This window comes from Octopus bimaculoides, unplaced genomic scaffold (genome assembly GCF_046866305.1).
Source record: "Octopus bimaculoides isolate indiv1 unplaced genomic scaffold, ASM4686630v1 contig39, whole genome shotgun sequence".
In the NCBI taxonomy this organism is placed as follows: Eukaryota; Metazoa; Mollusca; class Cephalopoda; order Octopoda; family Octopodidae; genus Octopus; species Octopus bimaculoides.
This window is the reverse complement of record NW_028315289.1, coordinates 381,359-402,644: the sequence shown is the minus strand read 5'-3', so window position 1 is coordinate 402,644 and position 21,286 is coordinate 381,359. Positions and strand designations below refer to the sequence as shown.

Genomic DNA, 21,286 nt, shown 5'->3' with positions numbered 1-21,286 from the left:
CCTGTTCTCTCAGGTTGATGGTTGTTCAACAGTGAACATGACATGAAAGCTATTTTCAATATCTTCACGGGAAAACTTTTCAGCTGCACGATCATCACTGTCAACAAGTTTCATGGATAAGTAGTAGTCTTACAAGAGGTCCCCACCCGCTGAATTTTGGTTAATCTGCGTAAGCTTTCTGTATTTCATATTGAAAGTAAATCGAATCCACTTTCTTTTATCATATTACATTGTCAAAATTCAATTTGTTTAAATTAATTTTTAAAAAAATGTTAAAAGAAGCCAAAAAAATGCTTACAGCACCTAGGGTTCCCAAGCGGTCACCCATCTAAGTACTAACTAGGCTCGATGTTGCTTAACTTCGGTGATCGGACGAGAACCGGTGTTTTCAACGTGATATGGCCGTAAACATCAGAGAAGTAAATTTTAATGTATTTATTCTATAATATCATACTAAAGCAATTTTATTTTTCAGAACATTTGATTTCTTTCAATTTATATAGAAATTGAGGCTTTAACATTTATTTTTTTGCAACTTAAAAGCGAAAAATACGGCCGCACATATATTCATTATTTCTCATTTGCGCGATCAGTATCAATGCTGGTTATAATCTGTAAATAAATTGGTGCTATTTTATTTCCGACCCAATGGATATAACGGTCGTATAACGTCATTACACCGGCATATAATAACATTGTTTCGAAAGCACTGGCGCACAAAATGTGAATTGTTTTCTGGTAAAGATGAACGTGTATAACGGGTGCCAAGCAAATAAAAACTTAAATGACCGTAAGAGTGAGAAGGAAAATAGGGAAAGTTCATAAGTCGTTAAAGTGTGCAATGTATAGGTAGTAGTATATGATGTGAATGATTAGTAAGTGTTGTTGCCAGCGTTTAACTGTTCAGCACTGTGAAGGTGAACGATAATTTGTTTTTTATAGAAAGATCGCTAAGATGGCACTGTGAAGATGAAAGATAATGTCTTTTTACCGAAGGATTGCCAAGTTATATACAAAGTGAAAGAAAGAAAAATACATTCTAAAAAATGAAAATGATTTAGTATAAGTTTATAGAATAAATAGATTAAAATTTACTGTATAGATGTTTACGGCCATATCACGTTGAAAGCACCGGTTCTCGTCCGATCACCGAAGTTAAGCAACAACGAACCTAGTTAGTACTTAGATGGGTGACCGCTTGGGAACCCTAGGTGCTGTAAGCATTCTTTTTCTTTTTAATTTACACAAGCTGTAAATTTTAACAAGCATTAAAACAGCGGATTCAATTTATTTTCATCAGGACTTATTCTTTGTAAGCCTGGCACTTATTATATCGTCCACTTTTTGCCGAACCGCTAAGTTACAGGGACGTATACACACCACCATCGGTTGTCATGCGATGTTGGGGAACAGACACAAACATATACACGCACATACATACATATATATATATATATATATATATATATATATACACATGTATACACATGTATACGACGGGCTTCTTTCAGTTTCCGTCTACCAAAACCACTCATAAGGCTTTGGTCGTCCCGAGACTATAGTAGAAGACACTTGCCCAAGGTGCCACGCAGTGGGACTGAACCCGGAACCATGTGGTTGGAAAAGTTAAGCATCCCAACGGGCATCATCTGGCACCTCGGTAAGGCGAGCTGCAAACAATGACTAAAAGTTCGTGCTTAGTGGTCCAGTCCCTACAAACATATCGAATGCCAGAGGTTGAAAGAGATAGTTCACTGCCAGTTCCCAGAACAAGCATATGAATTTTTTTAGAAACTAACGCAACTATTATCTCCCTTTATAGAGTCACAGAATATGCAAATCGTTTGAATTATGGGAGAGAATGCTTTACACTATTTGTTCCTGTTCTCTCAGGTTGATGGTTGTTCAACAGTGAACATGACATGAAAGCTATTTTCAATATCTTCACGGGAAAACTTTTCAGCTGCACGATCATCACTGTCAACAAGTTTCATGGATAAGTAGTAGTCTTACAAGAGGTCCCCACCCGCTGAATTTTGGTTAATCTGCGTATGCTTTCTGTATTTCATATTGAAAGTAAATCGAATCCACTTTCTTTTATCATATTACATTGTCAAAATTCAATTTGTTTAAATTAATTTTTTAAAAAATGTTAAAAGAAGCAAAAAAAATGCTTACAGCACCTAGGGTTCCCAAGCGGTCACCCATCTAAGTTCTAACTAGGCTCGATGTTGCTTAACTTCGGTGATCGGACGAGAACCGGTGTTTTCAACGTGATATGGCCGTAAACATCAGAGAAGTAAATTTTAATGTATTTATTCTATAATATCATACTAAAGCAATTTTATTTTTCAGAACATTTGATTTCTTTCAATTTATATAGAAATTGAGGCTTTAACATTTATTTTTTTGCAACTTAAAAGCGAAAAATACGGCCGCACATATATTCATTATTTCTCATTTGCGCGATCAGTATCAATGCTGGTTATAATCTGTAAATAAATTGGTGCTATTTTATATCCGACCCAATGGATATAACGGTCGTATAACGTCATTACACCGGCATATAATAACATTGTTTCGAAAGCACTGGCGCACAAAATGTGAATTGTTTTCTGGTAAAGATGAACGTGTATAACGGGTGCCAAGCAAATAAAAACTTAAATGACCGTAAGAGTGAGAAGGAAAATAGGGAAAGTTCATAAGTCGTTAAAGTGTGCAATGTATAGGTAGTAGTATATGATGTGAATGATTAGTAAGTGTTGTTGCCAGCGTTTAACTGTTCAGCACTGTGAAGGTGAACGATAATTTGTTTTTTATAGAAAGATCGCTAAGATGGCACTGTGAAGATGAAAGATAATGTCTTTTTACCGAAGGATTGCCAAGTTATATACAAAGTGAAAGAAAGAAAAATACATTCTAAAAAATGAAAATGATTTAGTATAAGTTTATAGAATAAATAGATTAAAATTTACTGTATAGATGTTTACGGCCATATCACGTTGAAAGCACCGGTTCTCGTCCGATCACCGAAGTTAAGCAACAACGAACCTAGTTAGTACTTAGATGGGTGACCGCTTGGGAACCCTAGGTGCTGTAAGCATTCTTTTTCTTTTTAATTTACACAAGCTGTAAATTTTAACAAGCATTAAAACAGCGGATTCAATTTATTTTCATCAGGACTTATTCTTTGTAAGCCTGGCACTTATTATATCGTCCACTTTTTGCCGAACCGCTAAGTTACAGGGACGTATACACACCACCATCGGTTGTCATGCGATGTTGGGGAACAGACACAAACATATACACGCACATACATACATATATATATATATATATATATATATATATACACATGTATACACATGTATACGACGGGCTTCTTTCAGTTTCCGTCTACCAAAACCACTCATAAGGCTTTGGTCGTCCCGAGACTATAGTAGAAGACACTTGCCCAAGGTGCCACGCAGTGGGACTGAACCCGGAACCATGTGGTTGGAAAAGTTAAGCATCCCAACGGGCATCATCTGGCACCTCGGTAAGGCGAGCTGCAAACAATGACTAAAAGTTCGTGCTTAGTGGTCCAGTCCCTACAAACATATCGAATGCCAGAGGTTGAAAGAGATAGTTCACTGCCAGTTCCCAGAACAAGCATATGAATTTTTTTAGAAACTAACGCAACTATTATCTCCCTTTATAGAGTCACAGAATATGCAAATCGTTTGAATTATGGGAGAGAATGCTTTACACTATTTGTTCCTGTTCTCTCAGGTTGATGGTTGTTCAACAGTGAACATGACATGAAAGCTATTTTCAATATCTTCACGGGAAAACTTTTCAGCTGCACGATCATCACTGTCAACAAGTTTCATGGATAAGTAGTAGTCTTACAAGAGGTCCCCACCCGCTGAATTTTGGTTAATCTGCGTATGCTTTCTGTATTTCATATTGAAAGTAAATCGAATCCACTTTCTTTTATCATATTACATTGTCAAAATTCAATTTGTTTAAATTAATTTTTTAAAAAATGTTAAAAGAAGCAAAAAAAATGCTTACAGCACCTAGGGTTCCCAAGCGGTCACCCATCTAAGTTCTAACTAGGCTCGATGTTGCTTAACTTCGGTGATCGGACGAGAACCGGTGTTTTCAACGTGATATGGCCGTAAACATCAGAGAAGTAAATTTTAATGTATTTATTCTATAATATCATACTAAAGCAATTTTATTTTTCAGAACATTTGATTTCTTTCAATTTATATAGAAATTGAGGCTTTAACATTTATTTTTTTGCAACTTAAAAGCGAAAAATACGGCCGCACATATATTCATTATTTCTCATTTGCGCGATCAGTATCAATGCTGGTTATAATCTGTAAATAAATTGGTGCTATTTTATATCCGACCCAATGGATATAACGGTCGTATAACGTCATTACACCGGCATATAATAACATTGTTTCGAAAGCACTGGCGCACAAAATGTGAATTGTTTTCTGGTAAAGATGAACGTGTATAACGGGTGCCAAGCAAATAAAAACTTAAATGACCGTAAGAGTGAGAAGGAAAATAGGGAAAGTTCATAAGTCGTTAAAGTGTGCAATGTATAGGTAGTAGTATATGATGTGAATGATTAGTAAGTGTTGTTGCCAGCGTTTAACTGTTCAGCACTGTGAAGGTGAACGATAATTTGTTTTTTATAGAAAGATCGCTAAGATGGCACTGTGAAGATGAAAGATAATGTCTTTTTACCGAAGGATTGCCAAGTTATATACAAAGTGAAAGAAAGAAAAATACATTCTAAAAAATGAAAATGATTTAGTATAAGTTTATAGAATAAATAGATTAAAATTTACTGTATAGATGTTTACGGCCATATCACGTTGAAAGCACCGGTTCTCGTCCGATCACCGAAGTTAAGCAACATCGAACCTAGTTAGTACTTAGATGGGTGACCGCTTGGGAACCCTAGGTGCTGTAAGCATTCTTTTTCTTTTTAATTTACACAAGCTGTAAATTTTAACAAGCATTAAAACAGCGGATTCAATTTATTTTCATCAGGACTTATTCTTTGTAAGCCTGGCACTTATTATATCGGCCACTTTTTGCCGAACCGCTAAGTTACAGGGACGTATACACACCACCATCGGTTGTCATGCGATGTTGGGGTACAGACACAAACATATACACGCACATACATACATATATATATATATATATATATATATACACATGTATACACATGTATACGACGGGCTTCTTTCAGTTTCCGTCTACCAAAACCACTCATAAGGCTTTGGTCGTCCCGAGACTATAGTAGAAGACACTTGCCCAAGGTGCCACGCAGTGGGACTGAACCCGGAACCATGTGGTTGGAAAAGTTAAGCATCCCAACGGGCATCATCTGGCACCTCGGTAAGGCGAGCTGCAAACAATGACTAAAAGTTCGTGCTTAGTGGTCCAGTCCCTACAAACATATCGAATGCCAGAGGTTGAAAGAGATAGTTCACTGCCAGTTCCCAGAACAAGCATATGAATTTTTTAAGAAACTAACGCAACTATTATCTCCCTTTATAGAGTCACAGAATATGCAAATCGTTTGAATTATGGGAGAGAATGCTTTACACTATTTGTTCCTGTTCTCTCAGGTTGATGGTTGTTCAACAGTGAACATGACATGAAAGCTATTTTCAATATCTTCACGGGAAAACTTTTCAGCTGCACGATCATCACTGTCAACAAGTTTCATGGATAAGTAGTAGTCTTACAAGAGGTCCCCACCCGCTGAATTTTGGTTAATCTGCGTATGCTTTCTGTATTTCATATTGAAAGTAAATCGAATCCACTTTCTTTTATCATATTACATTGTCAAAATTCAATTTGTTTAAATTAATTTTTAAAAAAATGTTAAAAGAAGCCAAAAAAATGCTTACAGCACCTAGGGTTCCCAAGCGGTCACCCATCTAAGTTCTAAGTAGGCTCGATGTTGCTTAACTTCGGTGATCGGACGAGAACCGGTGTTTTCAACGTGATATGGCCGTAAACATCAGAGAAGTAAATTTTAATGTATTTATTCTATAATATCATACTAAAGCAATTTTATTTTTCAGAACATTTGATTTCTTTCAATTTATATAGAAATTGAGGCTTTAACATTTATTTTTTTGCAACTTAAAAGCGAAAAATACGGCCGCACATATATTCATTATTTCTCATTTGCGCGATCAGTATCAATGCTGGTTATAATCTGTAAATAAATTGGTGCTATTTTATATCCGACCCAATGGATATAACGGTCGTATAACGTCATTACACCGGCATATAATAACATTGTTTCGAAAGCACTGGCGCACAAAATGTGAATTGTTTTCTGGTAAAGATGAACGTGTATAACGGGTGCCAAGCAAATAAAAACTTAAATGACCGTAAGAGTGAGAAGGAAAATAGGGAAAGTTCATAAGTCGTTAAAGTGTGCAATGTATAGGTAGTAGTATATGATGTGAATGATTAGTAAGTGTTGTTGCCAGCGTTTAACTGTTCAGCACTGTGAAGGTGAACGATAATTTGTTTTTTATAGAAAGATCGCTAAGATGGCACTGTGAAGATGAAAGATAATGTCTTTTTACCGAAGGATTGCCAAGTTATATACAAAGTGAAAGAAAGAAAAATACATTCTAAAAAATGAAAATGATTTAGTATAAGTTTATAGAATAAATAGATTAAAATTTACTGTATAGATGTTTACGGCCATATCACGTTGAAAGCACCGGTTCTCGTCCGATCACCGAAGTTAAGCAACATCGAACCTAGTTAGTACTTAGATGGGTGACCGCTTGGGAACCCTAGGTGCTGTAAGCATTCTTTTTCTTTTTAATTTACACAAGCTGTAAATTTTAACAAGCATTAAAACAGCGGATTCAATTTATTTTCATCAGGACTTATTCTTTGTAAGCCTGGCACTTATTATATCGTCCACTTTTTGCCGAACCGCTAAGTTACAGGGACGTATACACACCACCATCGGTTGTCATGCGATGTTGGGGAACAGACACAAACATATACACGCACATACATACATATATATATATATATATATATATACACATGTATACACATGTATACGACGGGCTTCTTTCAGTTTCCGTCTACCAAAACCACTCATAAGGCTTTGGTCGTCCCGAGACTATAGTAGAAGACACTTGCCCAAGGTGCCACGCAGTGGGACTGAACCCGGAACCATGTGGTTGGAAAAGTTAAGCATCCCAACGGGCATCATCTGGCACCTCGGTAAGGCGAGCTGCAAACAATGACTAAAAGTTCGTGCTTAGTGGTCCAGTCCCTACAAACATATCGAATGCCAGAGGTTGAAAGAGATAGTTCACTGCCAGTTCCCAGAACAAGCATATGAATTTTTTAAGAAACTAACGCAACTATTATCTCCCTTTATAGAGTCACAGAATATGCAAATCGTTTGAATTATGGGAGAGAATGCTTTACACTATTTGTTCCTGTTCTCTCAGGTTGATGGTTGTTCAACAGTGAACATGACATGAAAGCTATTTTCAATATCTTCACGGGAAAACTTTTCAGCTGCACGATCATCACTGTCAACAAGTTTCATGGATAAGTAGTAGTCTTACAAGAGGTCCCCACCCGCTGAATTTTGGTTAATCTGCGTATGCTTTCTGTATTTCATATTGAAAGTAAATCGAATCCACTTTCTTTTATCATATTACATTGTTAAAATTCAATTTGTTTAAATTAATTTTTAAAAAAGTTTTAAAAGAAGCCAAAAAAATGCTTACAGCACCTAGGGTTCCCAAGCGGTCACCCATCTAAGTACTAACTAGGCTCGATGTTGCTTAACTTCGGTGATCGGACGAGAACCGGTGTTTTCAACGTGATATGGCCGTAAACATCAGAGAAGTAAATTTTAATGTGTTTATTCTATAATATCATACTAAAGCAATTTTATTTTTCAGAACATTTGATTTCTTTCAATTTATATAGAAATTGAGGCTTTAACATTTATTTTTTTGCAACTTAAAAGCGAAAAATACGGCCGCACATATATTCATTATTTCTCATTTGCGCGATCAGTATCAATGCTGGGTATAATCTGTAAATAAATTGGTGCTATTTTATATCCGACCCAATGGATATAACGGTCGTATAACGTCATTACACCGGCATATAATAACATTGTTTCGAAAGCACTGGCGCACAAAATGTGAATTGTTTTCTGGTAAAGATGAACGTGTATAACGGGTGCCAAGCAAATAAAAACTTAAATGACCGTAAGAGTGAGAAGGAAAATAGGCAAAGTTCATAAGTCGTTAAAGTGTGCAATGTATAGGTAGTAGTATATGATGTGAATGATTAGTAAGTGTTGTTGCCAGCGTTTAACTGTTCAGCACTGTGAAGGTGAACGATAATTTGTTTTTTATAGAAAGATCGCGAAGATGGCACTGTGAAGATGAAAGATAATGTCTTTTTACCGAAGGATTGCCAAGTTATATACAAAGTGAAAGAAAGAAAAATACATTCTAAAAAATGAAAATGATTTAGTATAAGTTTATAGAATAAATAGATTAAAATTTACTGTATAGATGTTTACGGCCATATCACGTTGAAAGCACCGGTTCTCGTCCGATCACCGAAGTTAAGCAACATCGAGCCTAGTTAGTACTTAGATGGGTGACCGCTTGGGAACCCTAGGTGCTGTAAGCATTCTTTTTCTTTTTAATTTACACAAGCTGTAAATTTTAACAAGCATTAAAACAGCGGATTCAATTTATTTTCATCAGGACTTATTCTTTGTAAGCCTGGCACTTATTATATCGTCCACTTTTTGCCGAACCGCTAAGTTACAGGGACGTATACACACCACCATCGGTTGTCATGCGATGTTGGGGAACAGACACAAACATATACACGCACATACATACATATATATATATATATATATATATATATATATATATACACATGTATACACATGTATACGACGGGCTTCTTTCAGTTTCCGTCTACCAAAACCACTCATAAGGCTTTGGTCGTCCCGAGACTATAGTAGAAGACACTTGCCCAAGGTGCCACGCAGTGGGACTGAACCCGGAACCATGTGGTTGGAAAAGTTAAGCATCCCAACGGGCATCATCTGGCACCTCGGTAAGGCGAGCTGCAAACAATGACTAAAAGTTCGTGCTTAGTGGTCCAGTCCCTACAAACATATCGAATGCCAGAGGTTGAAAGAGATAGTTCACTGCCAGTTCCCAGAACAAGCATATGAATTTTTTTAGAAACTAACGCAACTATTATCTCCCTTTATAGAGTCACAGAATATGCAAATCGTTTGAATTATGGGAGAGAATGCTTTACACTATTTGTTCCTGTTCTCTCAGGTTGATGGTTGTTCAACAGTGAACATGACATGAAAGCTATTTTCAATATCTTCACGGGAAAACTTTTCAGCTGCACGATCATCACTGTCAACAAGTTTCATGGATAAGTAGTAGTCTTACAAGAGGTCCCCACCCGCTGAATTTTGGTTAATCTGCGTATGCTTTCTGTATTTCATATTGAAAGTAAATCGAATCCACTTTCTTTTATCATATTACATTGTCAAAATTCAATTTGTTTAAATTAATTTTTAAAAAAATGTTAAAAGAAGCAAAAAAAATGCTTACAGCACCTAGGGTTCCCAAGCGGTCACCCATCTAAGTTCTAACTAGGCTCGATGTTGCTTAACTTCGGTGATCGGACGAGAACCGGTGTTTTCAACGTGATATGGCCGTAAACATCAGAGAAGTATATTTTAATGTATTTATTCTATAATATCATACTAAAGCAATTTTATTTTTCAGAACATTTGATTTCTTTCAATTTATATAGAAATTGAGGCTTTAACATTTATTTTTTTGCAACTTAAAAGCGAAAAATACGGCCGCACATATATTCATTATTTCTCATTTGCGCGATCAGTATCAATGCTGGTTATAATCTGTAAATAAATTGGTGCTATTTTATATCCGACCCAATGGATATAACGGTCGTATAACGTCATTACACCGGCATATAATAACATTGTTTCGAAAGCACTGGCGCACAAAATGTGAATTGTTTTCTGGTAAAGATGAACGTGTATAACGGGTGCCAAGCAAATAAAAACTTAAATGACCGTAAGAGTGAGAAGGAAAATAGGGAAAGTTCATAAGTCGTTAAAGTGTGCAATGTATAGGTAGTAGTATATGATGTGAATGATTAGTAAGTGTTGTTGCCAGCGTTTAACTGTTCAGCACTGTGAAGGTGAACGATAATTTGTTTTTTATAGAAAGATCGCTAAGATGGCACTGTGAAGATGAAAGATAATGTCTTTTTACCGAAGGATTGCCAAGTTATATACAAAGTGAAAGAAAGAAAAATACATTCTAAAAAATGAAAATGATTTAGTATAAGTTTATAGAATAAATAGATTAAAATTTACTGTATAGATGTTTACGGCCATATCACGTTGAAAGCACCGGTTCTCGTCCGATCACCGAAGTTAAGCAACATCGAACCTAGTTAGTACTTAGATGGGTGACCGCTTGGGAACCCTAGGTGCTGTAAGCATTCTTTTTCTTTTTAATTTACACAAGCTGTAAATTTTAACAAGCATTAAAACAGCGGATTCAATTTATTTTCATCAGGACTTATTCTTTGTAAGCCTGGCACTTATTATATCGTCCACTTTTTGCCGAACCGCTAAGTTACAGGGACGTATACACACCACCATCGGTTGTCATGCGATGTTGGGGAACAGACACAAACATATACACGCACATACATACATATATATATATATATATATATATATATATATATATACATGTATACGACGGGCTTCTTTCAGTTTCCGTCTACCAAAACCACTCATAAGGCTTTGGTCGTCCCGAGACTATAGTAGAAGACACTTGCCCAAGGTGCCACGCAGTGGGACTGAACCCGGAACCATGTGGTTGGAAAAGTTAAGCATCCCAACGGGCATCATCTGGCACCTCGGTAAGGCGAGCTGCAAACAATGACTAAAAGTTCGTGCTTAGTGGTCCAGTCCCTACAAACATATCGAATGCCAGAGGTTGAAAGAGATAGTTCACTGCCAGTTCCCAGAACAAGCATATGAATATTTTAAGAAACTAACGCAACTATTATCTCCCTTTATAGAGTCACAGAATATGCAAATCGTTTGAATTATGGGAGAGAATGCTTTACACTATTTGTTCCTGTTCTCTCAGGTTGATGGTTGTTCAACAGTGAACATGACATGAAAGCTATTTTCAATATCTTCACGGGAAAACTTTTCAGCTGCACGATCATCACTGTCAACAAGTTTCATGGATAAGTAGTAGTCTTACAAGAGGACCCCACCCGCTGAATTTTGGTTAATCTGCGTATGCTTTCTGTATTTCATATTGAAAGTAAATCGAATCCACTTTCTTTTATCATATTACATTGTCAAAATTCAATTTGTTTAAATTAATTTTTAAAAAAATGTTAAAAGAAGCCAAAAAAATGCTTACAGCACCTAGGGTTCCCAAGCGGTCACCCATCTAAGTACTAACTAGGCTCGATGTTGCTTAACTTCGGTGATCGGACGAGAACCGGTGTTTTCAACGTGATATGGCCGTAAACATCAGAGAAGTAAATTTTAATGTGTTTATTCTATAATATCATACTAAAGCAATTTTATTTTTCAGAACATTTGATTTCTTTCAATTTATATAGAAATTGAGGCTTTAACATTTATTTTTTTGCAACTTAAAAGCGAAAAATACGGCCGCACATATATTCATTATTTCTCATTTGCGCGATCAGTATCAATGCTGGGTATAATCTGTAAATAAATTGGTGCTATTTTATATCCGACCCAATGGATATAACGGTCGTATAACGTCATTACACCGGCATATAATAACATTGTTTCGAAAGCACTGGCGCACAAAATGTGAATTGTTTTCTGGTAAAGATGAACGTGTATAACGGGTGCCAAGCAAATAAAAACTTAAATGACCGTAAGAGTGAGAAGGAAAATAGGGAAAGTTCATAAGTCGTTAAAGTGTGCAATGTATAGGTAGTAGTATATGATGTGAATGATTAGTAAGTGTTGTTGCCAGCGTTTAACTGTTCAGCACTGTGAAGGTGAACGATAATTTGTTTTTTATAGAAAGATCGCTAAGATGGCACTGTGAAGATGAAAGATAATGTCTTTTTACCGAAGGATTGCCAAGTTATATACAAAGTGAAAGAAAGAAAAATACATTCTAAAAAATGAAAATGATTTAGTATAAGTTTATAGAATAAATAGATTAAAATTTACTGTATAGATGTTTACGGCCATATCACGTTGAAAGCACCGGTTCTCGTCCGATCACCGAAGTTAAGCAACATCGAGCCTAGTTAGTACTTAGATGGGTGACCGCTTGGGAACCCTAGGTGCTGTAAGCATTCTTTTTCTTTTTAATTTACACAAGCTGTAAATTTTAACAAGCATTAAAACAGCGGATTCAATTTATTTTCATCAGGACTTATTCTTTGTAAGCCTGGCACTTATTATATCGTCCACTTTTTGCCGAACCGCTAAGTTACAGGGACGTATACACACCACCATCGGTTGTCATGCGATGTTGGGGAACAGACACAAACATATACACGCACATACATACATATATATATATATATATATATATATACACATGTATACACATGTATACGACGGGCTTCTTTCAGTTTCCGTCTACCAAAACCACTCATAAGGCTTTGGTCGTCCCGAGACTATAGTAGAAGACACTTGCCCAAGGTGCCACGCAGTGGGACTGAACCCGGAACCATGTGGTTGGAAAAGATAAGCATCCCAACGGGCATCATCTGGCACCTCGGTAAGGCGAGCTGCAAACAATGACTAAAAGTTCGTGCTTAGTGGTCCAGTCCCTACAAACATATCGAATGCCAGAGGTTGAAAGAGATAGTTCACTGCCAGTTCCCAGAACAAGCATATGAATTTTTTTAGAAACTAACGCAACTATTATCTCCCTTTATAGAGTCACAGAATATGCAAATCGTTTGAATTATGGGAGAGAATGCTTTACACTATTTGTTCCTGTTCTCTCAGGTTGATGGTTGTTCAACAGTGAACATGACATGAAAGCTATTTTCAATATCTTCACGGGAAATCTTTTCAGCTGCACGATCATCACTGTCAACAAGTTTCATGGATAAGTAGTAGTCTTACAAGAGGTTCCCACCCGCTGAATTTTGGTTAATCTGCGTATGCTTTCTGTATTTCATATTGAAAGTAAATCGAATCCACTTTCTTTTATCATATTACATTGTCAAAATTCAATTTGTTTAAATTAATTTTTAAAAAAGTTTTAAAAGAAGCAAAAAAAATGCTTACAGCACCTAGGGTTCCCAAGCGGTCACCCATCTAAGTACTAACTAGGCTCGATGTTGCTTAACTTCGGTGATCGGACGAGAACCGGTGTTTTCAACGTGATATGGCCGTAAACATCAGAGAAGTAAATTTTAATGTATTTATTCTATAATATCATACTAAAGCAATTTTATTTTTCAGAACATTTGATTTCTTTCAATTTATATAGAAATTGAGGCTTTAACATTTATTTTTTTGCAACTTAAAAGCGAAAAATACGGCCGCACATATATTCATTATTTCTCATTTGCGCGATCAGTATCAATGCTGGGTATAATCTGTAAATAAATTGGTGCTATTTTATATCCGACCCAATGGATATAACGGTCGTATAACGTCATTACACCGGCATATAATAACATTGTTTCGAAAGCACTGGCGCACAAAATGTGAATTGTTTTCTGGTAAAGATGAACGTGTATAACGGGTGCCAAGCAAATAAAAACTTAAATGACCGTAAGAGTGAGAAGGAAAATAGGGAAAGTTAATAAGTCGTTAAAGTGTGCAATGTATAGGTAGTAGTATATGATGTGAATGATTAGTAAGTGTTGTTGCCAGCGTTTAACTGTTCAGCACTGTGAAGGTGAACGATAATTTGTTTTTTATAGAAAGATCGCTAAGATGGCACTGTGAAGATGAAAGATAATGTCTTTTTACCGAAGGATTGCCAAGTTATATACAAAGTGAAAGAAAGAAAAATACATTCTAAAAAATGAAAATGATTTAGTATAAGTTTATAGAATAAATAGATTAAAATTTACTGTATAGTTGTTTACGGCCATATCACGTTGAAAGCACCGGTTCTCGACCGATCACCGAAGGTAAGCAACATCGAGCCTAGTTAGTACTTAGATGGGTGACCGCTTGGGAACCCTAGGTGCTGTAAGCATTCTTTTTCTTTTTAATTTACACAAGCTGTAAATTTTAACAAGCATTAAAACAGCGGATTCAATTTATTTTCATCAGGACTTATTCTTTGTAAGCCTGGCACTTATTATATGGTCCACTTTTTGCCGAACCGCTAAGTTACAGGGACGTATACACACCACCATCGGTTGTCATGCGATGTTGGGGAACAGACACAAACATATACACGCACATACATACATATATATATATATATATATATATATATATATATATATATATATATATATATATATATATATATACACATGTATACACATGTATACGACGGGCTTCTTTCAGTTTCCGTCTACCAAAACCACTCATAAGGCTTTGGTCGTCCCGAGACTATAGTAGAAGACACTTGCCCAAGGTGCCACGCAGTTGGACTGAACCCGGAACCATGTGGTTGGAAAAGTTAAGCATCCCAACGGGCATCATCTGGCACCTCGGTAAGGCGAGCTGCAAACAATGACTAAAAGTTCGTGCTTAGTGGTCCAGTCCCTACAAACATATCGAATGCCAGAGGTTGAAAGAGATAGTTCACTGCCAGTTCCCAGAACAAGCATATGAATTTTTTTAGAAACTAACGCAACTATTATCTCCCTTTATAGAGTCACAGAATATGCAAATCGTTTGAATTATGGGAGAGAATGCTTTACACTATTTGTTCCTGTTCTCTCAGGTTGATGGTTGTTCAACAGTGAACATGACATGAAAGCTATTTTCAATATCGTCACGGGAAAACTTTTCAGCTGCACGATCATCACTGTCAACAAGTTTCATGGATAAGTAGTAGTCTTACAAGAGGTTCCCACCCGCTGAATTTTGGTTAATCTGCGTATGCTTTCTGTATTTCATATTGAAAGTAAATCGAATCCACTTTCTTTTATCATATTACATTGTCAAAATTCAATTTGTTTAAATTAATTTTTAAAAAAATGTTAAAAGAAGCCAAAAAAATGCTTACAGCACCTAGGGTTCCCAAGCGGTCACCCATCTAAGTACTAACTAGGCTCGATGTTGCTTAACTTCGGTGATCGGACGAGAACCGGTGTTTTCAACGTGATATGGCCGTAAACATCAGAAAAGTAAATTTTAATGTATTTATTCTATAATATCATACTAAAGCAATTTTATTTTTCAGAACATTTGATTTCTTTCAATTTATATAGAAATTGAGGCTTTAACATTTATTTTTTTGCAACTTAAAAGCGAAAAATACGGCCGCACATATATTCATTATTTCTCATTTGCGCGATCAGTATCAATGCTGGGTATAATCTGTAAATAAATTGGTGCTATTTTATATCCGACCCAATGGATATAACGGTCGTATAACGTCATTACACCGGCATATAATAACATTGTTTCGAAAGCACTGGCGCACAAAATGTGAATTGTTTTCTGGTAAAGATGAACGTGTATAACGGGTGCCAAGCAAATAAAAACTTAAATGACCGTAAGAGTGAGAAGGAAAATAGGGAAAGTTCATAAGTCGTTAAAGTGTGCAATGTATAGGTAGTATTATATGATGTGAATGATTAGTAAGTGTTGTTGCCAGCGTTTAACTGTTCAGCACTGTGAAGGTGAACGATAATTTGTTTTTTATAGAAAGATCGCTAAGATGGCACTGTGAAGATGAAAGATAATGTCTTTTTACCGAAGGATTGCCAAGTTATATACAAAGTGAAAGAAAGAAAAATACATTCTAAAAAATGAAAATGATTTAGTATAAGTTTATAGAATAAATAGATTAAAATTTACTGTATAGATGTTTACGGCCATATCACGTTGAAAGCACCGGTTCTCGTCCGATCACCGAAGTTAAGCAACATCGAGCCTAGTTAGTACTTAGATGGGTGACCGCTTGGGAACCCTAGGTGCTGTAAGCATTCTTTTTCTTTTTAATTTACACAAGCTGTAAATTTTAACAAGCATTAAAACAGCGGATTCAATTTATTTTCATCAGGACTTATTCTTTGTAAGCCTGGCACTTATTATATCGTCCACTTTTTGCCGAACCGCTAAGTTACAGGGACGTATACACACCACCATCGGTTGTCATGCGATGTTGGGGAACAGACACAAACATATACACGCACATACATACATATATATATATATATATATATATATATATATATATATATACATGTATACGACGGGCTTCTTTCAGTTTCCGTCTACCAAAACCACTCATAAGGCTTTGGTCGTCCCGAGACTATAGTAGAAGACACTTGCCCAAGGTGCCACGCAGTGGGACTGAACCCGGAACCATGTGGTTGGAAAAGTTAAGCATCCCAACGGGCATCATCTGGCACCTCGGTAAGGCGAGCTGCAAACAATGACTAAAAGTTCGTGCTTAGTGGTCCAGTCCCTACAAACATATCGAATGCCAGAGGTTGAAAGAGATAGTTCACTGCCAGTTCCCAGAACAAGCATATGAATTTTTTAAGAAACTAACGCAACTATTATCTCCCTTTATAGAGTCACAGAATATGCAAATCGTTTGAATTATGGGAGAGAATGCTTTACACTATTTGTTCCTGTTCTCTCAGGTTGATGGTTGTTCAACAGTGAACATGGCATGAAAGCTATTTTCAATATCTTCACGGGAAAACTTTTCAGCTGCACGATCATCACTGTCAACAAGTTTCATGGATAAGTAGTAGTCTTACAAGAGGTCCCCACCCGCTGAATTTTGGTTAATCTGCGTATGCTTTCTGTATTTCATATTGAAAGTAAATCGAATCCACTTTCTTTTATCATATTACATTGTCAAAATTCAATTTGTTTAAATTAATTTTTAAAAAAATGTTAAAAGAAGCCAAAAAAATGCTTACAGCACCTAGGGTTCCCAAGCGGTCACCCATCTAAGTACTAACTAGGCTCGATGTTGCTTAACTTCGGTGATCGGACGAGAACCGGTGTTTTCAACGTGATATGGCCGTAAACATCAGAGAAGTAAATTTTAATGTATTTATTCTATAATATCATACTAAAGCAATTTTATTTTTCAGAACATTTGATTTCTTTCAATTTATATAGAAATTGAGGCTTTAACATTTATTTTTTTGCAACTTAAAAGCGAAAAATACGGCCGCACATATATTCATTATTTCTCATTTGCGCGATCAGTATCAATGCTGGTTATAATCTGTAAATAAATTGGTGCTATTTTATATCCGACCCAATGGATATAACGGTCGTATAACGTCATTACACCGGCATATAATAACATTGTTTCGAAAGCACTGGCGCACAAAATGTGAATTGTTTTCTGGTAAAGATGAACGTGTATAACGGGTGCCAAGCAAATAAAAACTTAAATGACCGTAAGAGTGAGAAGGAAAATAGGGAAAGTTCATAAGTCGTTAAAGTGTGCAATGTATAGGTAGTAGTATATGATGTGAATGATTAGTAAGTGTTGTTGCCAGCGTTTAACTGTTCAGCACTGTGAAGGTGAACGATAATTTGTTTTTTATAGAAAGATCGCTAAGATGGCACTGTGAAGATGAAAGATAATGTCTTTTTACCGAAGGATTGCCAAGTTATATACAAAGTGAAAGAAAGAAAAATACATTCTAAAAAATGAAAATGATTTAGTATAAGTTTATAGAATAAATAGATTAAAATTTACTGTATAGATGTTTACGGCCATATCACGTTGAAAGCACCGGTTCTCGTCCGATCACCGAAGTTAAGCAACATCGAACCTAGTTAGTACTTAGATGGGTGACCGCTTGGGAACCCTAGGTGCTGTAAGCATTCTTTTTCTTTTTAATTTACACAAGCTGTAAATTTTAACAAGCATTAAAACAGCGGATTCAATTTATTTTCATCAGGACTTATTCTTTGTAAGCCTGGCACTTATTATATCGTCCACTTTTTGCCGAACCGCTAAGTTACAGGGACGTATACACACCACCATCGGTTGTCATGCGATGTTGGGGAACAGACACAAACATATACACGCACATACATACATATATATATATATATATATATATACACATGTATACACATGTATACGACGGGCTTCTTTCAGTTTCCGTCTACCAAAACCACTCATAAGGCTTTGGTCGTCCCGAGACTATAGTAGAAGACACTTGCCCAAGGTGCCACGCAGTGGGACTGAACCCGGAACCATGTGGTTGGAAAAGTTAAGCATCCCAACGGGCATCATCTGGCACCTCGGTAAGGCGAGCTGCAAACAATGACTAAAAGTTCGTGCTTAGTGGTCCAGTCCCTACAAACATATCGAATGCCAGAGGTTGAAAGAGATAGTTCACTGCCAGTTCCCAGAACAAGCATATGAATTTTTTAAGAAACTAACGCAACTATTATCTCCCTTTATAGAGTCACAGAATATGCAAATCGTTTGAATTATGGGAGAGAATGCTTTACACTATTTGTTCCTGTTCTCTCAGGTTGATGGTTGTTCAACAGTGAACATGACATGAAAGCTATTTTCAATATCTTCACGGGAAAACTTTTCAGCTGCACGATCATCACTGTCAACAAGTTTCATGGATAAGTAGTAGTCTTACAAGAGGTCCCCACCCGCTGAATTTTGGTTAATCTGCGTATGCTTTCTGTATTTCATATTGAAAGTAAATCGAATCCACTTTCTTTTATCATATTACATTGTCAAAATTCAATTTGTTTAAATTAATTTTTAAAAAAGTTTTAAAAGAAGCCAAAAAAATGCTTACAGCACCTAGGGTTCCCAAGCGGTCACCCATCTAAGTACTAACTAGGCTCGATGTTGCTTAACTTCGGTGATCGGACGAGAACCGGTGTTTTCAACGTGATATGGCCGTAAACATCAGAGAAGTAAATTTTAATGTGTTTATTCTATAATATCATACTAAAGCAATTTTATTTTTCAGAACATTTGATTTCTTTCAATTTATATAGAAATTGAGGCTTTAACATTTATTTTTTTGCAACTTAAAAGCGAAAAATACGGCCGCACATATATTCATTATTTCTCATTTGCGCGATCAGTATCAATGCTGGGTATAATCTGTAAATAAATTGGTGCTATTTTATATCCGACCCAATGGATATAACGGTCGTATAACGTCATTACACCGGCATATAATAACATTGTTTCGAAAGCACTGGCGCACAAAATGTGAATTGTTTTCTGGTAAAGATGAACGTGTATAACGGGTGCCAAGCAAATAAAAACTTAAATGACCGTAAGAGTGAGAAGGAAAATAGGGAAAGTTCATAAGTCGTTAAAGTGTGCAATGTATAGGTAGTAGTATATGATGTGAATGATTAGTAAGTGTTGTTGCCAGCGTTTAACTGTTCAGCACTGTGAAGGTGAACGATAATTTGTTTTTTATAGAAAGATCGCGAAGATGGCACTGTGAAGATGAAAGATAATGTCTTTTTACCGAAGGATTGCCAAGTTATATACAAAGTGAAAGAAAGAAAAATACATTCTAAAAAATGAAAATGATTTAGTATAAGTTTATAGAATAAATAGATTAAAATTTACTGTATAGATGTTTACGGCCATATCACGTTGAAAGCACCGGTTCTCGTCCGATCACCGAAGTTAAGCAACATCGAGCCTAGTTAGTACTTAGATGGGTGACCGCTTGGGAACCCTAGGTGCTGTAAGCATTCTTTTTCTTTTTAATTTACACAAGCTGTAAATTTTAACAAGCATTAAAACAGCGGATTCAATTTATTTTCATCAGGACTTATTCTTTGTAAGCCTGGCACTTATTATATCGTCCACTTTTTGCCGAACCGCTAAGTTACAGGGACGTATACACACCACCATCGGTTGTCATGCGATGTTGGGGAACAGACACAAACATATACACGCACATACATACATATATATATATATATATATATATATATATATATATACACATGTATACACATGTATACGACGGGCTTCTTTCAGTTTCCGTCTACCAAAACCACTCATAAGGCTTTGGTCGTCCCGAGACTATAGTAGAAGACACTTGCCCAAGGTGCCACGCAGTGGGACTGAACCCGGAACCATGTGGTTGGAAAAGTTAAGCATCCCAACGGGCATCATCTGGCACCTCGGTAAGGCGAGCTGCAAACAATGACTAAAAGTTCGTGCTTAGTGGTCCAGTCCCTACAAACATATCGAATGCCAGAGGTTGAAAGAGATAGTTCACTGCCAGTTCCCAGAACAAGCATATGAATTTTTTTAGAAACTAACGCAACTATTATCTCCCTTTATAGAGTCACAGAATATGCAAATCGTTTGAATTATGGGAGAGAATGCTTTACACTATTTGTTCCTGTTCTCTCAGGTTGATGGTTGTTCAACAGTGAACATGACATGAAAGCTATTTTCAATATCTTCACGGGAAAACTTTTCAGCTGCACGATCATCACTGTCAACAAGTTTCATGGATAAGTAGTAGTCTTACAAGAGGTCCCCACCCGCTGAATTTTGGTTAATCTGCGTATGCTTTCTGTATTTCATATTGAAAGTAAATCGAATCCACTTTCTTTTATCATATTACATTGTCAAAATTCAATTTGTTTAAATTAATTTTTAAAAAAATGTTAAAAGAAGCAAAAAAAATGCTTACAGCACCTAGGGTTCCCAAGCGGTCACCCATCTAAGTTCTAACTAGGCTCGATGTTGCTTAACTTCGGTGATCGGACGAGAACCGGTGTTTTCAACGTGATATGGCCGTAAACATCAGAGAAGTAAATTTTAATGTATTTATTCTATAATATCATACTAAAGCAATTTTATTTTTCAGAACATTTGATTTCTTTCAATTTATATAGAAATTGAGGCTTTAACATTTATTTTTTTGCAACTTAAAAGCGAAAAATACGGCCGCACATATATTCATTATTTCTCATTTGCGCGATCAGTATCAATGCTGGTTA

General features: G+C 36.2%; 23 non-coding genes across 23 annotated transcripts; 11 read left to right on the top strand and 12 right to left on the bottom strand.

Moving 5' to 3' along the window:
- Window positions 1–291: 291 nt before the first annotated feature.
- On the bottom strand, window positions 292–410 carry LOC149129773 (5S ribosomal RNA). Its single transcript, XR_016239597.1, has one exon. It is a non-coding gene; the product is annotated as a 5S ribosomal RNA (ribosomal RNA).
- A 694-nt stretch (window positions 411–1,104) lies between these two features.
- LOC149129772 (5S ribosomal RNA) lies at window positions 1,105–1,223 on the top strand. The gene has a single exon (XR_016239388.1). It is a non-coding gene; the product is annotated as a 5S ribosomal RNA (ribosomal RNA).
- Window positions 1,224–2,171: 948 nt separating this feature from the next.
- Window positions 2,172–2,290, bottom strand: LOC149129771 (5S ribosomal RNA). Its single transcript, XR_016239493.1, has one exon. It is a non-coding gene; the product is annotated as a 5S ribosomal RNA (ribosomal RNA).
- Window positions 2,291–2,984: 694 nt separating this feature from the next.
- Window positions 2,985–3,103, top strand: LOC149129770 (5S ribosomal RNA). Its single transcript, XR_016239387.1, has one exon. It is a non-coding gene; the product is annotated as a 5S ribosomal RNA (ribosomal RNA).
- Window positions 3,104–4,049: 946 nt separating this feature from the next.
- Window positions 4,050–4,168, bottom strand: LOC149129769 (5S ribosomal RNA). Its single transcript, XR_016239492.1, has one exon. It is a non-coding gene; the product is annotated as a 5S ribosomal RNA (ribosomal RNA).
- Window positions 4,169–4,862: 694 nt separating this feature from the next.
- Window positions 4,863–4,981, top strand: LOC149129768 (5S ribosomal RNA). Its single transcript, XR_016239303.1, has one exon. It is a non-coding gene; the product is annotated as a 5S ribosomal RNA (ribosomal RNA).
- Window positions 4,982–5,923: 942 nt separating this feature from the next.
- Window positions 5,924–6,042, bottom strand: LOC149129767 (5S ribosomal RNA). The gene has a single exon (XR_016239535.1). It is a non-coding gene; the product is annotated as a 5S ribosomal RNA (ribosomal RNA).
- Window positions 6,043–6,736: 694 nt separating this feature from the next.
- Window positions 6,737–6,855, top strand: LOC149129766 (5S ribosomal RNA). The gene has a single exon (XR_016239302.1). It is a non-coding gene; the product is annotated as a 5S ribosomal RNA (ribosomal RNA).
- Window positions 6,856–7,795: 940 nt separating this feature from the next.
- Window positions 7,796–7,914, bottom strand: LOC149129765 (5S ribosomal RNA). The gene has a single exon (XR_016239596.1). It is a non-coding gene; the product is annotated as a 5S ribosomal RNA (ribosomal RNA).
- A 694-nt stretch (window positions 7,915–8,608) lies between these two features.
- LOC149129764 (5S ribosomal RNA) lies at window positions 8,609–8,727 on the top strand. Its single transcript, XR_016239855.1, has one exon. It is a non-coding gene; the product is annotated as a 5S ribosomal RNA (ribosomal RNA).
- Window positions 8,728–9,679: 952 nt separating this feature from the next.
- Window positions 9,680–9,798, bottom strand: LOC149129763 (5S ribosomal RNA). Its single transcript, XR_016239491.1, has one exon. It is a non-coding gene; the product is annotated as a 5S ribosomal RNA (ribosomal RNA).
- Window positions 9,799–10,492: 694 nt separating this feature from the next.
- Window positions 10,493–10,611, top strand: LOC149129762 (5S ribosomal RNA). Its single transcript, XR_016239301.1, has one exon. It is a non-coding gene; the product is annotated as a 5S ribosomal RNA (ribosomal RNA).
- Window positions 10,612–11,551: 940 nt separating this feature from the next.
- Window positions 11,552–11,670, bottom strand: LOC149129761 (5S ribosomal RNA). Its single transcript, XR_016239595.1, has one exon. It is a non-coding gene; the product is annotated as a 5S ribosomal RNA (ribosomal RNA).
- Window positions 11,671–12,364: 694 nt separating this feature from the next.
- Window positions 12,365–12,483, top strand: LOC149129760 (5S ribosomal RNA). Its single transcript, XR_016239853.1, has one exon. It is a non-coding gene; the product is annotated as a 5S ribosomal RNA (ribosomal RNA).
- A 942-nt stretch (window positions 12,484–13,425) lies between these two features.
- On the bottom strand, window positions 13,426–13,544 carry LOC149129759 (5S ribosomal RNA). Its single transcript, XR_016239593.1, has one exon. It is a non-coding gene; the product is annotated as a 5S ribosomal RNA (ribosomal RNA).
- Window positions 13,545–14,238: 694 nt separating this feature from the next.
- LOC149129758 (5S ribosomal RNA) lies at window positions 14,239–14,357 on the top strand. Its single transcript, XR_016239511.1, has one exon. It is a non-coding gene; the product is annotated as a 5S ribosomal RNA (ribosomal RNA).
- Window positions 14,358–15,337: 980 nt separating this feature from the next.
- LOC149129757 (5S ribosomal RNA) lies at window positions 15,338–15,456 on the bottom strand. Its single transcript, XR_016239592.1, has one exon. It is a non-coding gene; the product is annotated as a 5S ribosomal RNA (ribosomal RNA).
- Window positions 15,457–16,150: 694 nt separating this feature from the next.
- On the top strand, window positions 16,151–16,269 carry LOC149129756 (5S ribosomal RNA). Its single transcript, XR_016239852.1, has one exon. It is a non-coding gene; the product is annotated as a 5S ribosomal RNA (ribosomal RNA).
- Window positions 16,270–17,213: 944 nt separating this feature from the next.
- Window positions 17,214–17,332, bottom strand: LOC149129755 (5S ribosomal RNA). The gene has a single exon (XR_016239591.1). It is a non-coding gene; the product is annotated as a 5S ribosomal RNA (ribosomal RNA).
- A 694-nt stretch (window positions 17,333–18,026) lies between these two features.
- On the top strand, window positions 18,027–18,145 carry LOC149129754 (5S ribosomal RNA). The gene has a single exon (XR_016239300.1). It is a non-coding gene; the product is annotated as a 5S ribosomal RNA (ribosomal RNA).
- Window positions 18,146–19,085: 940 nt separating this feature from the next.
- LOC149129753 (5S ribosomal RNA) lies at window positions 19,086–19,204 on the bottom strand. The gene has a single exon (XR_016239590.1). It is a non-coding gene; the product is annotated as a 5S ribosomal RNA (ribosomal RNA).
- Window positions 19,205–19,898: 694 nt separating this feature from the next.
- Window positions 19,899–20,017, top strand: LOC149129752 (5S ribosomal RNA). The gene has a single exon (XR_016239851.1). It is a non-coding gene; the product is annotated as a 5S ribosomal RNA (ribosomal RNA).
- A 952-nt stretch (window positions 20,018–20,969) lies between these two features.
- On the bottom strand, window positions 20,970–21,088 carry LOC149129751 (5S ribosomal RNA). Its single transcript, XR_016239489.1, has one exon. It is a non-coding gene; the product is annotated as a 5S ribosomal RNA (ribosomal RNA).
- Between the last annotated feature and the right edge of the window lie 198 nt (window positions 21,089–21,286).